The sequence below is a fragment of the Oryx dammah genome, unplaced genomic scaffold, assembly GCF_014754425.2.
Source record: "Oryx dammah isolate SB20612 unplaced genomic scaffold, SCBI_Odam_1.1 HiC_scaffold_28, whole genome shotgun sequence".
NCBI classification, from domain to species: Eukaryota; Metazoa; Chordata; class Mammalia; order Artiodactyla; family Bovidae; genus Oryx; species Oryx dammah.
Genome location: NW_024070212.1, coordinates 95,862,625 through 95,875,010, shown reverse-complemented (window position 1 = coordinate 95,875,010; position 12,386 = coordinate 95,862,625).

Genomic DNA, 12,386 nt, shown 5'->3' with positions numbered 1-12,386 from the left:
GGTGAATTGATTGAAACTGGGGAAATTGAAGACTTTCAGGATGTCTCCTAGATTTCAGCATTCCACTAACCAGATGAATGGAGAGAATATTATTTGAGGTGTAGCTGAGGGAAAGAACATTTTTAACACAAAAGGGCAAAATATGGTGATTGGGATGAGTGAGTTTGATTTGGGATAGATGGATTTTAATGTCCCTTTTAGCTCAGTTGGTAAGGAATCTGCCTGCAATTCAGGAGACCCCGGTTCGACTCCTGGGTCAGGAAGATCCACTGGAGAAAGGATAGGCTACCCACTCCAGTGTTTTGGCCTGGAGAATTCCACGGACTGTGTAGTCCATAGGGTCGCAAAGAGTTGGACACGACTGAGAGACTTTCACTCCACTTTTGGAGTCTTAAGGTTATGTTCAAGAAGCACTTGGTTGTTTTGGGTCTAGAGCTCATGATTTGTCTTTGTTCTCCTCTTTGAGAGCTGCAGTGATAGGAGCTACCGGCCTTTTCCCTGAGAAGTCCTCAGGAAGCCTCCTCAAGGCCTTCTGCTTTCCTGCAGGCCCCAAGGCCGAAGGCTGCCCTGCTGCTCCCTGTGGCTGTCCCCGTCCACACTCTGCATTGCTGTCCGACCCTCAGAGCCCTTCCTCCTTGATGCACTCCAAATAAGGCGACTGAGCTCTTTCTTTTAAGCATGTTGCTGTCAGTTCTTTAAGAGCAACTTTTGTTGTTGTTCAGTCGCCCAGTTGTGTCTGACTCTTTGTGACCCCAAGGACTACAGCACGCCAGACCTCCCTGTCTCTTACCATTTCCCGGAATTTCCCAGGACCATGTCCATTGCATTGATGACGCAATCCAGCCATCTCATCCTCTGACGCCCTCTTCTTCTCCTGCCCTCAATCTTTCCAGTGTCAGGGACTTTTCCAGTGAGATGGCTGTTCACATCAGGTGACCAAATTGCTGCAGCTTCTGCTTCAGCATCAGTCCTTGCAATGAATATTCAGGACTGATTTCCTTTAGGGTTGACTAGTTTGATCTCTTTGCTGTCCAAAGGACTCCCAGGAGTCTTCTCCAGCACCACAGTTTAAAGGCATCATTCTTTGGCGCTCTGCCTTCTTTATGGTCTGGCTCTCGTAACCATACATGACCACCGGGAAAACCATGGCCTCGACTGTATGGACTTTTGTCAGCAGGGTGATGTCTCTGCTTGTCAACACTCTGTTTAGATTTGCCATCGCTTTCCTGCCAAGAGGGAATCGTCTGATTTCACGGCTGCAGTCACCAGCTGCAGTGTTTTTAGAGCCCAAGAAGAGGAAATCTGTCACTGCTTCCACATTTTCCCATTCTATTTGCCATGAAGTAATAGGGCTGGATTTTAGTTTCTTTAATATTTAAAGTCGGCATATTCACTCTCCTTTTTCACCTTCATCAAGAGGTTCTTTAGTTCCTCTTTGCTTCCTGCCATTAGAGTGGTATCATCCGTTTAGAAAACTTAGAAGGTTAATGAAGTAATGTAGGTGGAGATGCAAATAATTCTAAAATATTAAAAGATGCTTGAAAAACAGATCCCTGGCCTATATAGCTCAATATACTCCAAGAAGAGTATGGGGTCCATGGTGGAACTCTGCCATTTCATCTTTACACATGGGATGAGCAGAAGACCATTAGCCTTCTTTTTCCTGGTCCCTTCCTCTATGGTTATCCTCTGTATGCAAAGCAGAAATATCTACCTAGGTGATTATAACCTATGTTGGGACCTCTCAGAAATCAGTCTGAGAGCCTCATAGGACTAGATACTTGAGTAAGAAAGAGAGACCTGAGAAAAACCCCAAGGAAATCTATACACTCTCCCCCAGGACCCCTTCTTGGCCCCCTCTCCTGGGGATCATGCTACAAGATGGGGTTCTAGCCAAGGCAAACCGTTAAACCTGACCACTCACTCATGTGCCTGAATCTGGTGTTCTCTTCTCCAGATCCTTCTGGTGAAGCCCTGGGCCTGTGATTGTATCTGAGCTAGCTTCCAACACAGAGCTGAGCAGAACAGGTGCTAAGACATGTGCAGAGAATCTGAAGAGAGTTCATGAAGCACAAACATGTGAAACTCCATCATCTGTGATTATAACAAATACACAGTGAAATATCTGGAGACAGAATTCCAAAGTTTTCTGTTGTTCAGGTGATGTCATTCCTGGAGTGAAATTAACCCCAATAAAAACATTTGTTAGCATTAACAAGATTATTTTTCTTGTGAAATTCTTCTGCCCTATAACTCTTTCCCTGCCTCACCCAAGCATCCACCCCACACTATCAATAGCCCTCTTTATCAGATTCCACCCATCCAGCCAGCCTACACATTTGAATCATCTGGGGACTATTTTAGAACTACTTTGGGGTGGGGAATCCCATTGGTTTAATTAATCAATTAACTATGATTTTGTTTATTTTAATTGAAAATTAATTCACATAACATAAAATTTACCCCATATAGAAGTATACAATTCAATGATTTTCAGTTTATTCACAATGTTGTATAACCATTATCGCCATCTAATTCCAGAATATTTTCATCACAACAAAAAGGACGTCTGTGCCTCCCAATTTCCCCTCCCTAATCCCTTGGCAATCACTGATCTACTCTCTGTCTCTATGGATTTTCTTATTCTGGTCAATTCATATAAGTGGAATTACATAATATGGGTCCTTTTGTGACTGGTTGTTTTTACACTCATCAAAACACTTTCAAAGTTCATCCATATTGTAGCAGATATTCCTTTTCATGGGTTGATAGTACTTTAATTATGGATATACACTTTTTTCATAGCCAAGGAAAACTAATTTACAGACTATTCAGTTTTAATCGTTTTTATTTTCTTTAACTCTGCCTTCCTCATGATAGTAAACTACTTTTCTAAAAACCAACATATAATTAACATTTAAGTTTAAGGTATATGATGTATTGATTTGATATGGTGAAATGTGATTATCACGATAGCATTAGGTAACACCTTTAACATGTCAAATAATTTTATCGTTTCTTTTTTTGCGGTGAGAACAATTCAGATAATCTCTTATAAGCTTTGAAGTTTATGACACAGTAATGTTGCCTGTAATCGCTATGAAATGCATTTGATCTTCAGAACTTACTTATCTACTGATGGCAAGTTTGTACCATTAAACAACATCTCCCCAATTCCTCCAACCCCCAGCCCCTAGTAACCACCATTCTTCTCTCTGTTTCTATGTTTGGTTTTTTAGATGTCATTGGCATTTTTAAGTTCCCCAGATGATTACAGTATGCTACCCAGGTTGAAAACTATGCCTCTATAGCTAAAGGAGATTTCTGACTTGGCTTTAAAATTTTTGGGGGCTGTGACAAAAAGATCTTTCTGAGAGGTAGGATAATGGAGTTTTCTCAGTTAAAGGTATTGGAAGTGAATCCCAAGTCCTATTAGCTCTGATGTTGAGTGACTATTTTTATTCTCTTTGCTGAGGGTGGGATTACTGTGTTATGGAAAAACAAGCTTCATCTTGTAACTGAGAAGAGATTTCACTCATTTCCATCTATTGTACAACATAATAAGAATGCTTGTTTTGACTCTGTTTATAGAATCAGAGTTTCAAGGTGGTTGATGGGAAAACTCTGCTCTAAACCAAGGAGGACGGTTTATATGATCTTAAATTTTTTCTTCCATTGGTCACACAGGTAATCATCATAAAAGAAGAAAACAAGGAGTAAAATCTCATCAAAATTTAAGATTTTCTCACAGACAAATACAACATGAAGGATTTCTGACTTCTACTTGGGAGTCACAAAACTGGAATCCTAACAACAAAGAAAGGCTGGATAATCAGCAAAATCATAAAATTTTCTTGATTTCTGCTGAATTTGCAGGGAAAACCTCAATGGAATTTAGAGTGAACCTGAAATTTCCATGAATGGAAGAGACACAAGCACTGACTTGGCTGAGCAGAGCATGGAAAAAAGAGGAACCACTGTAGAAACTGGTGTGAAAACTTGACTAGTTCAGTTCAGTTCAGTTCAGTCGCTTAGTCGTGTCTGACTCTTTGCGACCCCATGAGTCACAGCAGGCCAGGCCTCCCTGTCCATCACCAACCCCTGGAGTTCACTCAGACTCATGTAAACTTGACTAAAATGGTAGTAAATAGATAAGCGCCAAGTGAGGGCTTTTATGAGCATACAGATCCCTAGGAGAGGCAAACATGAAAAAAGTTTGCACCTGCCTGGGTGTTCCTGAGAATGTTCCTGGAGGCAGGTTTAGAGACTAGAGAAAGCCATCCTATGATGCAAACCAGGAGAGGGCAGCCGCCTACTCTGGGAAAGGAAGAGGCTACACCCAGATCACCTTCACTGGAACAATAGCATTAAGTGCAACCAGAGGGATTTCCCTAGAAGTCCAGTGGTTAAGACTTTTCCTTCTAGTGAGGGGGGTATGGGTTCGATCCTTGGTTGAGGACCTAAGATCTCATGCCTCACGGCCAAAAAATCAAACATAAAGCAGAAGCAATATTGTAACAAATTCAATAAAGAATTTTAAGATGATCTACATAAAAAAAAATTCTTTTTTAAAAAATTTATTTTAATTGGAGGTTAATTACTTTACAATATTGTACTGGTTTTGCCACACATCAACATGAATCCGCCACAGGTATACACGTGTTCCCCATCCTGAACCCCCCTCCCTTCTCCCTCCCCGTACCATCCCTCTGGGTTGTCCCAGTGCACCAGCCCCAAGCATCCAGTATCATGCATCGAACCTGGACTGGTGATTCGTTTCATATATGATATTATACATGTTTCAATGCCATTCTCCCAAATCATCCTACCCTTTACCTCTCCCAGAGTCCAAAAGCCTGTTCTATACACCTGTGTCTCTTTTGCTAAAAAGAAAAAAAGATGTTGGCAGAAGGACAGCAAACTCTATCACCTGCAGGGCATAGGTGCAGACCTGTTGTTATATCAAAATACAACAGAAAAATTTCTCTAGCCTTGAAGGAGGGGCAAGAAACTTTACTGTGATTAGACTATTGAGACAACTCCCAATGGAGGAAACCAGGATGACTGAGAAAGCCTCCTATCCAAGACCGAGGCACATGAGACCTGCTTAAATTAGAACTAAACTGGGATAACAGAGAACACACCCCCAAAGCCCTACACAAGGGTAGCAAGCACTGAGTGGCAAACATTAGTAGATTCCTATTAAGGGAAGGATGGGAGCACAGACTCCTGATACACAGGCTCACAAGGAAAGCCTACTGCTGGCTTCTGTGGTAGCTCAGATGGTAAAGAATCTGCCTGCAATCCAGGAGACCTGGGTTCAATGCCTGGGTCAGGAAAATTCCCCTGGAGAAGGAAATGGCAACCCACTCCAGTATTCTTGCCTGGAGGATCCCATAGACAGAACATGGGATCACAAAGAATCAGACACAACTGAGTGACTAACACTTGGGATAGGACAATAACGTTGAGAAAACACCTCTAACAAACCAGTCCCCCACTTCCAAGTAAAAGTACATCAAGATCAAGAATGACAAAGAAAAGTTAAGATGATGTAATCTAATATATATATTTGACTATGCTTAGTTCCTCAGTGGTGTCTGATTCTTTGCACCCCTGTGGACTGTAGCTCGCCAAGATTTTCTGTCCATGAAATTGAATATATACATATACACCTACATACATATATACATATCTTACATAACATATTATGTAAATATATGTATACATTATCATGGGCTTCCTGGGTGGCGCTGTGGTAAAGAATCTGCCTGCCAATGCAGGAAACATGGATTCTATCCCTGGCTTGGGAAGATCCCCTGGAGTAGGAAATGGCAACCCAATCCAGTATTCTTGCCTGGAAAACTCTGTGGACAGAAGAGCCTGGCAGGCTATAGTCCATAAGGTCGCAAAGAGTCAGACACAACTGAACATGCATGCACACATTATCATACATCCCAATATATGATACATCTGATATATCTATATATTCTTATTCTTGTGTGTGTCTTTTGGTAGAAAAGATCGCTAATACCTGTTGTTATTCAATCACTAAGCCATGTCCAACTCTTTGTGACCCCATGGATTGCAGCGTGTCAGGCTTCCCTGTCATTCAACATCTCCCTGAGTTTGCTCAAACTCATGTCCAGTGAATCAGTGATGCCATCAACCATCTCATCTTCTGTTATCCCCTTCTCCTCTTGCACTTAATCTTGCCCAGCATCAGGGTCTTTTCCAATGAGTCGGCCCTTCGCATCAGATGGCCAAAGTACTGGAGCTTCAGCTTCAGCATCAGTCCTTCCAACGTATATTTAGAGTTGATTGCCTTTAGGATTGACTGATCTCTTTGCTGTTCAAGGACCTAGAAATAAATTACTGGCTCATATGGTATACATATGTTCACTTTGAATGGGGCTTCCCCGGTGGCTCAGAGGTTAAAGCATCTGCCTGGAATGCAGGAGACTGAGTTTGATCCCTAGGTCAGGAAGATCCCCTGGAGAAGGAAATGGCAATCCACTCCAGTACTCTTGCCTGAAGAATCCCATGGAGGGAGGAGCCTGGTAGGCTACTAGTCCATGGGGTTGTACCTTTTCAAATTCTAGCAATTTACACAAACAATACTACCAGCAAAATCCTAAAATTTACAACATGGATAACCTGGGGGACATTATGCTAAATGAAATAAATCAGATACAAAAAGATAAAAGCTGTATTATCTCACATTTATGTGGAATCAAAAAAAAAGTCAAACTCATAAAAGTAGAGAGTAGAATGGTTGTTGCTAGGGGCCAGTAGTGTGGGGAAAGTGGAGCGATGTCAGTTAAAGGGTACAAAGGTTCAGAAATGCAGGATAAAAAAATCCTGGAGCCCTAATGCACAGAATGCTGAGTACAGTTAATGATTGTTGTTGCTGTTTAGTCACTAAGTTATCTCTGACTCTTTTCAACCCCATGGACTGCACTGCAGCCTGCCAGGCTTCCCTGTCCATGGAATTTCCCAGGTAAGAATACTAGAGTGGGTTGCTATTTCCTTCTCCAGGGGATCTTCTTGCCCCAGGGATCAAACCCATTGTCTCCTGCCTTGTTGGCAGATTCTTTACCACTGAGCCTTAAGAGAACTTAATGATATTGTATTGTATATTTGACATTTTCCAAGAGAGTTGATTGTAAGTGTTGTCAACACAATTGTAAATACAGGAAGTAATGAGTATGTTAATTAGCTTGATTGTGGCAATCATTTCACAATCCTTTAGTCAGTTCAAACTCTCAGTCACGTCCAACTTTTGTGAGCCAATGGACTGCAGCACACCAGGCTTCCCTGTCCATTACCAACTCCTGGAGCTTTCTCAAACTCATGTCCATTGAGTTGGTGATGCCATACAACCATCTCATCCTCTGTCATCCCCTTCTCTTTCTGTCTCCAATCTTTCCCATAATCAGGATCTTTTCAAATGAGTCAGTTCTCATTGGGTGGCCAAAGTATTGGAGTTTTAGCTTTAGCATCTGTCCTTCCAATGAATATTCAGGACTGATTTTCTTTAGAACTGGCTGGTTGATCTCCTTGCAGTCCAAAGGACTCTCAAAAGTCTTCTGCAACAAAACAGTTCAAAAGCATCAATTCTTTGGCACTGAGCTTTCTTTATGGTCCAATTCTCACATCCATACATGACTATTTGAAAAACCATAACTTTGACTAGATGGACCATTGTCAGTAAAGTAATGTCTCTGCTTTTAAATATGCTGTCTACGTTGGTCATAGCTTTTCTTCCAAGGAGCAAGTGTCTTTTAATTTCATGGCTGCAGTCACGATCTGCAGTGATTTTGGAGTCCAAGAAAATTAAGCCTGTCACAGTTTCCACTGTTTCCCCATCTATTTGCCATAACGTGATGACTTGATGCCATAATCTTTGTTTTTTGAATGTTGAGTTTTAAGCAGGCTTTTTCACTCTCTTCTTTCACCTTCATCAAAAGGCTCTTTAGTTCCTCTTTGCTTTCTGCCACAAAGGTGGTGTCATCTGCATATCTCAGGTTATTAATATTTCTCCTGGCAATCTTGATTCCAGCTTGTTCTTCATCCAGCCTGGCATTTAACATGATGGTGGCTCAGATGGTAAAGCGTCTGCCTGCAATTGGGGAGACCCAGGTTCGATCCCTGGGTTGGAAAGATTCCCTGGAGAAGGGAATGGCAACCCACTGCAGAATCCTTGCCTGGAAAATCCCATGAACAGAGGAGCCTGGTGGCTACAGTCCATTGGGTTGCAAAGAGTTGGACTCGACTGAGCAAGTTCACTTTGACTTTCACTCTGCATATACGTTAAATAAGCAGGGTGACAATGTACAGCCTTGATGCACTCCTTTCCCAATTTGAAACCAGTCCATTGTTCCATGTCCAGTTCTAACTGTTGCTTCTTGACTTGCATACAGATTTCTCAGGAGACAAGGAAGGTGGTCTGGTATTCCCATCTCTTGGAGAATTTTCCAGTTTGTCGTGATCCACACAGTTAAAGGCTTTAGCGTAGTCAATGAAGCAGAAGTAGATTTTTTCTGGAACTCTCTTGTGTTTTCTATGATCTGACAGATGTTGGCAATTTGGTCTCTGCTTCCTCTGCTTTTTCTAAAACCAGCCTGAACATCTGGAAGTTCTTGGTTCAGGTACTGTTGAAGCCTAGCTTGGAAAATCTTGAGCACTACTTAGCTAGTATGTGAGATGAGTGAAATTGTGTGGTAGTATGAACATTCTTTGGCATTGCCTTTCTTTGGGGTTAGAGTGAAAACTGATCTTTTCCAGTCCTGTGGCCACTGTTAAGTTTTCCAAATTTGCAAGCACATTGAGCACAGCATTTTAACAACATCTTCCCTAGGATTTGAAATAGCTCAACTTGAACTCCATCACCTCCACTAGCTTTGTTCGCAGTGATGCTTCCTAAGGCCCACTTGACTTCACATTCCAGGATGTCTGGCTCTAGGTGAGTGATCACACCATTGTGGTTATCTGGATCATTAAGATCTTCTTTGTACAGTTCTTGTGTGTATTCTTGTCACCTCTTCTTAATATCTTCTGCTTCTGTTAGGTCCATACCATTTCTGTCCTTTATTGTGCCCAACTTTGCATGAAATTTTCCCTTGGTATCTCTTATTTTCTTGAAGAGATCTCTAGTCCTTCCCCTTTTATTGTTTTCCTCTATTTCTTTGCATGAACACTGAGGAAGGCTTTCTTATCTCTCCTTGCTATTCTTTGGAACTTTGTATCCACATGGATATATCTTTCCTTTTCTCCTTTGCCTTTAGCTTCTCTTCTTTTCTCAGCTATTTGTAAGGCTGCCTCAGACAACCATTTTGCCTTTTTGCATTTCTTCTTCTTGGGTATGGTTTTGATCACTGCCTCCTGTACAATGTTACAAACCTCTGTCCATAGTTTTCAGGCACTCTATCAGATCTAATCTCTTGAATCTATTTGTCACTTCAAGGGATTTGATTTAGGTCATGCCTGAATGGTCTAGTGGTTTTCCCTACTTTCTTCAATTTAAGTCAGAATTTGGCAATATGGAGTTCATGATCTGAGCCACAGTTAGCTCCTGGTCTTTTTTTGCTGACTGTGTAGAGCTTATCCTTTTTTGGCTGCCAAGAATATAATCAATGTGAATATATGATATTGACCATATGGTGATGGCTATATGTAGAGTTGTCTCTTGTGTGGTTGGAAAAAGGTGTTTGCTATGACTTGTGTGCTCTCTTGGCAAAACTTTGTTAGCCTTTGCCCTGCTTCATTTTGTACTCCAAGGCCAAGTTCAGTTCAGTTCAGTTCAGTTCAGTCACTGAGTCATGGCCAACTCTTTGCGACCCCATGAATCGCAGCACACCAGGTCTCCCTGTCCATCACCAACTCCCGGAGTTCACCCAAACTCATGTCCATCGAGTCAGTGATGCCATCCAGCCATCTCATCCTCTGTCGTCCCCTTCTCCTCCTGCCCCCAATCCCTCTCAGCAACAGAGTCTTTTCCAATGAGTCAACTCTTCGCATGAGGTGGCCGAAGTACTGGAGCTTCAGCTTTAGCATCATTCCTTCCAAAGAAATCCCAGGGCTGATCTCCTTCAGAATAGACTGGTTGGATCTCCTTGTAGTCCAAGGGACTCTCAAGAGTCTTCTCCAACACCACAGTTCAAAAGCATCAATTCTTTGGCGCTCAGCCTTCTTCACAGTCCAACTCTCACATCCATACATGACCACAGGAAAAACCATAGCCTTGACTAGATGGACCTTAGTCAGCAAAGTAATGTCTCTGCTTTTGAATATGCTATCTAGGTTGGTCATAACTTTTCTTCCAAGGAGTAAGCGTCTTTTAATTTTATGGCTGCAATCACCATCTGCAGTGATTTTGGAGCCCCCCAAAATAATGTCTGACACTGTTTCCACTGTTTCCCCATCTAAAACTTACCTGTTACTCCAAGCATCTCTTGATTTCCTACTTTTGCATTCCAGTCTGCTATGATGAAAGGACATTTTTTTTTTTTTTTGATGTTAGTTCTGGAAGGTCTTGTAGGTCTTCATAGAACCGTTCAGCTTCAACTTCTTCAGCATTAGTGATTGGGGCATAGACTTGGATTACTGTGATATTGAAAGGTCTGCTTTGGAAATGCAGAAAAATCATTCTGTCATTTTTGAAATTGCACCCAAGTACTGCATTTCAGACTCTTTTATTAAATATGACTTTATTTCTTCTAAAGGGATTCTTGCCCACAGTAGTAGATACAATGGTCATCTGAATTAAATTCACTCATTCTGGCCCATTTTAATTCACTGATTCCTAAAATGTAGATGTTCACTCTTGCCATCTCCTGTTTGACCACTTCCAATTTACCTTGATTCGTGGGCCTAACATTCCATGTTCCTATGCAGTACTGTTCTTTACAGCATCGGGTTTTACTTCCATCACTAGTCATACCTCCAGCTGGGCGTTGCATTCACTTCGGCTCCGTCTCTTCATTCTTTCTGGAGCTATTTCTCCATTCTTCTCCAGTAGCATATTGGGCACCTACTGACTTGGGAAGTTCATCTTTCAGTGTCATATCTTTTTGCCTTTTCATACTGTTTATGGGGTTAAAGAAATGTACCAGTGTTATACACAATATTGGTGAATCTCAAAAACTTTATATTGAGTGGAGGAAGTTAGTCTTAAAAGATTACATACTTCATGATTTCATTCTGTGACTTTCTCAAAAAGACAAAGTTATCATGATGGAAAACTGATCATTTGTTAGGAGTCAGAGGGTGGAGCTCATGTCCATTGAGTCAGTGATGTCATCTAACCAACTCGTTCTCTGTCATCCCCTTTGCCTCCTGCCTTCAACTTTCCCAGCATCAAGGTCTTTCTCCAATGAGTTGGCTCTTCCCATCAGGTGACCAAAGTATAGGAGCTTCAGCTTTAGCATCAGTCCCTCCAATGAATATTCAGGATTGATTTCCCTTAGGATTTACTGGCTTGATCTCCTTGCAGTCCAAGGGATTCTCAAGAGTCCTCTCTAATACCACAGTTCAAAAGCATCAATTCTTCAGTGCTCACCCTTTTTTATGGTCCAATTCTCACATCCGTACATAACTACTGGAAAAACCATAGCTTTGACTATATTATATGGTAAGAGTATTCTATTAAGTAAGAAACCACTCAACTGTCCAAAGTGGCTGTACCTTTTTGCATTTCTCTCCAGCAGTAAATGAGGATTCCTTTTGTTCCCCATGCTCAGCACATTTGGTGTTGTTAGTGTTTTGGATATCACATGCTCAGTCACTCAGTCATGTCCAACTCTTTATGATCCCATGGATTATAGCCCACTGGACTCCTCTGTCCATGGAATTTTGCAGCCAAGAATACTGGAATGGGTTACTATTTCCTTCTCCAGGGGATCTTCCCAACCCAAGGATCGAACCCATGCCTCCTGAATCTCCTGTGTTGGCAGGCTGATTGTTTACCACTGAGCCAGTTTTGAAAAGCCAGTTTTGGATATTATCCCCTCTTAATAGTGCATAGCATTATCTTGCTGTTGTTTTCACTTATAATTCCCTCATAATTTATGATGCTCAGTATCTTCTAGCATATGTATGCCAATCGAGAAGTAACAGAACTGTGTATGGAACAACTGACTGGTTCAGGATTGAGAAAGGAGTTTGACAAGGCTGTTTATAGTCACCATGTTTATTTAATTTATATGCGGAGCACATCATGAGAAATGCTGGGTTGGATGAATTAAAAGCTGGAATCAAGATTGCCAGGAGAAATATCAACAACCTCAGATATGTGGATGATATCACTCTAATGGCAGAAAGTGAACAGGAACTAAAGAACCTCTTGATGAGGGTGAAGGAGGAGAGTGAAAATGCTGATTTAAAGC